Source organism: Schistocerca americana, chromosome 8, assembly GCF_021461395.2.
Source record: "Schistocerca americana isolate TAMUIC-IGC-003095 chromosome 8, iqSchAmer2.1, whole genome shotgun sequence".
In the NCBI taxonomy this organism is placed as follows: Eukaryota; Metazoa; Arthropoda; class Insecta; order Orthoptera; family Acrididae; genus Schistocerca; species Schistocerca americana.
In genome coordinates, this window is record NC_060126.1 from 289,693,497 (window position 1) to 289,700,069 (window position 6,573).

A 6,573-nucleotide genomic window follows, 5' to 3' on the forward strand; every position below is an offset into this window, starting at 1 on the left:
AGACGGACTCAGTTTTCTTCCTTTCTTATTCTCTGTCATGGTTAGACGTCCATGTGTTACTGGCCCTTAATATATTAACAAAACTTAATCTATTTTCTAGTTGTATGTTTTAGAATATGTACTGAATCGAGCAGCTGTTTGCTGTGTGGGATAAGCTTAGGCTGGTTACCATGCGTTGGTTAATCCATACATTCAGCCTCATTATTTACTTTGGATTTGTCGTTGGTTGGTCTTGCGAAGAACTGCTAATGCTTCCTGATTTGCTAATGCTCAATTTCGTATTTAAAATAGGTGTAGAAGTTGCATATTCTGTTATTACGGAAGCTTTTTTTAATGAGTGAAGTGTATGCATGTTGTTGTCTTTGTAATATTGATTTCCAAGTAGGCAAAACTATTGTTAGACCCAATAAGTGACTCTGGGGCAGTTTTCTAATGTTTATAGAGTGCAAAGGGTTTGTTTGGTTTTATTTACAAAAAAGGGAATTCACTGTTCTAGTATAGAAACTGTGATTTATTTTTTATGTGGGGTGTTCCTGTGAGTTTAATGATTCGTAATTTTTTATGTTAAACTTTGCCTCTGTGGCAAATAAGTATCGCTCATCTTTGCTAGTGTTAAGTTCAGCCTGTGTGATAAATAAGTATCTTATATGGATTATTTTCTTTATTCTCAGCGCCTTACCACTCCCAACCCCAGCTCCCTTTTGTAGCACCACTACCAGGTTAGTAAAATTTTTGAGAAAGTGTGGTGGAATAATGCATTAGCCGAAGGTGGCCAGTGGGCGGGACATGTCGACATTTGTTTTAAGACAATAAGAATTTGAAATTATTGCAAAACGGACTACCCTCACTCGCCATAACTTGCCAGCACAGCAGGAATGTACAGCGAAGGCAAGACAATGTCTCTATCATCGGGGTTCTGGTGGTGTTACCGAAAACATGACCAGGAATGGCCATTACACAACAAGTGCGCAGCTATCTTGTATAAACAGTCGTCGATTCTGAAACAGACTCGGCAGTACAACGAGGACACAGGGGCTATGCCAGACGTAGAAACGACATTGAGCTAAGGGTTCAATGACGCCACCGGGGTATATGCTTCCTGCATTAAGTTCATCTACCAGACTTGGTGCCACACCACAGCGGACCTGTCGCACCCTCCAGTAGCAACCAGACTCCTGCCTGGATGCAGCAGTTCGTACCGACGTTGAAGTGTGCGCTTCTCTTGCCACTCGCTTTGCCCGCCTGAGACAGGCTACCTCCGCTAAAATCCGGTACTCACTGCTAATGTCCGCGCTGTGTCTCTTGCAAAATAGCCACAGGCCCAGCACTGAGGGAAAATATCAACAAAACAGGGTGTCTGCATGTGTTGGAGCCTTGCAGCCAGCTGGATGGACGCTAGTCGCCAGCTGACCAACTACCGGTGCGCTCCTGTGGAGGAGCGACGTGAGTGCCTCCCTACCACGCCGCAGAACCAATGTGTAATTTGGAAATAAAATGCTAATTTTGGCAGCTGCTTCTTTTTCGGCCTCATTGGCCTACCATCCACTCCCACACGCCACCTATCACCTGTCCTCCTGACAATGTAACCGCCTCACGCCACCCCGCTCCTCCTCGCTCGGGTCGGGTATAAAGTATTGTCAGAAGTGTCATCAGAGTATATGCCCACAAGGAGTAGATCCAGCTGCCAGTCCCATTTTTCGAAGGTCGTCTGAGGATATGACGTCGGCCATGGAGGATCTGAGAAGCGTCGAGAACAGCGTGAGATCCTTGTGGAAGGAGTTGAGCGCCATTACAAAGATTTTAGGGAAACTGTGGAAGTTGTTGCCAAACAAATAAAAAAAGCGAATGTATGAATGTATTGTGAGGTGACGGCGGAGCCGCTTAGAGTCTCTTGAAGATGCTGTAGTCTGATTCCTGATGATCTACAGAGAGGGGAAGCTCCGCATAAGATCATGCAAATTTCAAGGAAAATGACAGTGTCACACAGATGGAAACATCTTATTGAATGATAGTTAATACGGTGGCCCAGTTAAGCATGAAAATATGCATGCCACACCACACATGGATATTTTAATAAGAGGAAGGGTCAACTATCTGTAACTGAAACATGTGGTCACTGTAACAGTCAGATTTATCAGTTACTATTGGTTATCCGTCTGCAGTTTACGTAAAGAGAATTGCACCAAGCGCGTTTCGCTTTTATTTATAAAGCATCTTCCGCGGTTATTCTAAAAATTAGATATATATACGTTTGTACATTCAAACAAACTAAATGAACATTTAATAACTGGAGAAGGGACTACAATAGTGAAATCTAACCTTGGCACAGGCTGGTGAGCATGATAAAAGAATAATTATGGTAATAAATCACGGATGCGGCCAATGACTGCAATAATGGTTAATGTATTAAAGAAAGGACCCACAAAGACAAGTACAAACATCATTAACATGGTCAACTGCTTTATGGTACCAACTAGCTGCCTGAAAAAGCTAAAACTGTGCGATTAGCCCCTAATGGAAGTGAACTAACGTAGCGCCGCTACTCAATCGGTAATTAAAACAAGGCTCTCATCCAGAGAGTGACTAAAGTGGAAACTTCCATCTATATGACAGCAAGTCTCGTCTGGGACTGAGTCCTTGATCTTTGATCACCAGACTGCAGGGGTGTTCACTTTTCAGTCGCTCTGTGTAAAGTGATCTTGATCTTAACACTCTGAAACTTACCTGTTTCTGAGAGAGTGTCCAACAGCAGCAGATATAGCGAGTTATATATATCCCAATCTCCATCGTTCAGGGTCATTCCAGTCTCCTTCATTACGACCTCTCGTCGCCATTGCTTAGTTGACGTCTTCTTTTCGGCATATCGCAGGTCTACTGCGCTTTCTTCTTTGATGTGGAGTCTATTACCATACACTTTTGTGCTTTCGACATTCATAACGTCTCTGATCCTATCATTTATATTATAATCAAGCTAGGAATATCCACAACTCCGTCTCCAGAAATCCATGTAGACAGCCAGCAGGCGATCTTTCTGCCTCTAAGCTAGTTCCCACAACTCTGCACCATACGTTGTGATACTTTCAATAATTGCGTGGTAAATGGTATGTTCTGTTCTGTGCGTTATGTTTTTGTTCCAGAGAATACCATTTAGTTGTTTCATGGCTCGCTTGCTTTGGCCAAGTTTACTGTTTATATCATCCATACTTCTACCATTGGACGACAGTGTCACTCCCAGATACTTAAAATTATGACACCCTTTAACAGTATCAGCACCGAGTTGTAAGTCGTTAACAGCATTTTCTCCTAGTTTACTTATTAACTTACTTATTTACTTTACTTATTACTTCAGTAGTAACTTTGTAAATAAATTAAACAAATTCACCCGAATTTTGTTATTATTAACCATAGATGCCGACGTCTGAGGAGGAAGCCAGCAAACCTCTCCCACGATTCTGTAGTCGACGAACTGAACGGCTTGCGCACAGACACACACAAGAAAATCCAAGCTCTATAGAAATAAACATTATGAACCAATCATAAAGCCTGTTGCAAGGCTTTATAAAGAAACGTTCTTTCATGGCGAGGTTTCTGAGGCAAACGACAGTTCTCACGCCACACTATCTCTGAAGGGTAGCACCTGGCTTTGATTTTTATCATTCCTAAGGATTCTTCTCATCGTCGCGAACGATACAGTCTTTTGGCAGACAGCTGGACTGCGCAGGGTGTGGGGGTGGGTAAAGCAAATTCCGCTTTCGACTACCAGTGCTGAAAGCCAGCCCTCAGCACTGAAGACTTTATGGCCTCTCCTGGCACCTACTACTGTGTCTCTCCAACCAGCTTGGAAGCTTTCAGGTCAGCAGAAAAATGACAAAGCCCTCACTATAGCAAAACAGTAGATGAGAAGAAGCAACTAGCTGGGCATCACTGGTAGTAGTGAGTACTGTCTGCAGTTACGATGCAGCGTAAGAGACCGACTACATTGACCAAGGGAATAGGTACGTAATATCATGAAATATGTTGCACGACAGTTTGGGGGAAAAGCTGCCATCTAACAGAATGAACCAAATCAGACTGATCAAGGAAATAAAATTTTGCTGTAGGTGGCCGGGTAAAGGGTGATCAAAGCTCGCCTAGAGGATTTACCATCGGGTATGTCGAGGAGAGTGTGCACAGAGTCGCCTACAGGTCTCCATTCAGTGGTGAGATTAGCAACGGGGTGCGAGAAGACTGATGTGTCACTGCATGTGAGGGGCAGCCATGGTGTATGTCTGATTCAGATGAGCAAGAACACATGTACAGTGGAGTTATCCATGGGTAGAGCAGGGGATCAGCATTGTCCAATGGGTATTGTGGATCCTAGACCGTATATCCAGCAACCAGACCTGCTTTGGATTTATTCCAAATATGACAGTGTGGTAACAGGAGTGAGTTGCTACTAGCAAGGATGGCTCGCAAGAGTGAGAAAATTGGCTCTGAAAGATAGTGGGTTGTTTGTTAATTGGATGGCATGTGACATAACAGTGCTAACTTTCAGTCTTCCAGCCACATTGCCAGATTTACTCACTTGAACATAAAACAGCCACCCCTGCGCTTTTTGGACGAGCTACTGGAGATACTTCCAAAGCAGAACCTAACTTTCCTGAACTGTAGATGGAAATCAGAACTGATTAGTTCCCTGAACCAATTAAAAGCCACACAAGAGCTGTGAACCTCTACAGAGCGGTTAACGCAGCATGTCAAACAGCACTGGGAAGATCAACAATGAGTAACCATGACCTCAAGTGTCGTGAAACCTAGCACTGTAGTGGCTTTAACTCTTCTCTACACGGCCTTCATCTATTTGAGGTGGAGGGCTGTACGTCAGACCAGTCCACTGATGATACAAATCCCAGCAGATTTGATCCCTAGATTGTGAAAGGAAACGTGATGTTGTAAAACAAAAAAAATTATCTGTTAGAATTTGAAAGAATATAAGGCCATGAAGTAAGCAGGCAATGTCTGCAAATTATTGAAGGAATTGTTTTAACAGAATGTGAGAAACGTAGGAGCACATAGTGATGGAAGTTCTGCAAGAGTGGGGTAGACGTAGGCAGATGAATAGCATAAGGTGGAATTTGGCATGTAAATGTTGAACTTTGAAAATTGTACTGCCAGATGTTTTGTAAAAGAAACTCATATATATGACACATGGTGGTGAACCAGTCCTAGGAAAAGCCCAAGTAGCTGGGTCTTCTTTATGGAGGGCATAATGTAGCGCTGCTATGAGGTGAAGAGTAAAATTTATGCGGTGGAACCTTGCATTAGCTATCAGTGACCAGTGGGTGCGATGTGTTGACTTTTGGGTTAAGACAACAAGCATGTAAAATTATTGCAAGACGGGCGAGCCTCGCTCAGTGTCTTTCCCGCACACCCCCAGTAATGCACGACACAGCCTAGGCGATGTCTCTACCATTGGAGTTTCGGTGATGTTGCCGACTACAGGGCCAGGAGTCACACATTAGTACAACGAGTGCACTGCTATCTGGTATAAATAACCGTTGATTCTGTACTGCTACAGAATCAACGGTTATTTATACCAGATAGCAGTGCACTCGTTGTACTGATGTGTCGCTTACTTGCACTCCAGCAGTATCACCAGGATGCAGGGGCCATGCCAGATGAGGAGACATAGAGCTACCAGCCACAGCCACAGTATCAAGTCCTCACCAGGCTACCTGTGTGCTGTGCTAATTTCACACACCAGAGTTGGTACGACAGAGCAGTGGGACTATTTCTTCACGCCAGTAGCCGCCAGACACCTGCAAGGAGGTAGTGGATGGCACCCTGGGCACAGCAGCCACCTTCTGACATCGCAGTTGGTAACACTTATTGAGATAGGCTATGTAAGATTTCAGTCCGCACCCCTGACGGTGCTCATGCTCATGCCACATTGCCGCAGATCCAGTGACAAGAACAGCCATGAGCAATGCAGGACGCCAGCACATGTTGCAGCCAGCTGGACTGACAGTAGCTGCCAACTGACATACTACTGGCCCCCTCGTGTGTGAACGACTATCCACCACGCACAACAACTACAGTATAAGTTGCAAATAAGTGTTAATTCTGAGAGCCGCTTCTTCCTGGGCTTCATTGGGCTGCCATATTGTCTCACCCCTTGGCTGTCCAGCCTCCTGACAATGTACCCAGCGAAGCAAGCCCCGGATCAACTATAGTACCATTTTAACGGTAGCAGAGTGGCATGGTTCTAATCATGTGCACTGATAGGGAAGAAACTTCAAAGGTCTACTGCTTGTTTTGTTGATTTCAGGTGACTGTAGGGGTGGAATCGGCCATGGGCCCGAGAACGGTGTTGGGGATATCTTACCAGACTAAGTACCAGCTCCAATATGAATCTGGTATACGTAGTTTACCTGCAGAAGGCAGCGTACCGGAGTTAGTCAACACCTGGGTGGTGCACCGGATTGCCATGTCAACTTCATGGCAGGGGGGGACTTCTGAGCTGTGTGATGCAGTTTGCTGTCTGGTGTGCAGGTGCAGATGAATAGAGTTAATGGAAGAGAGAGTGCCATATAT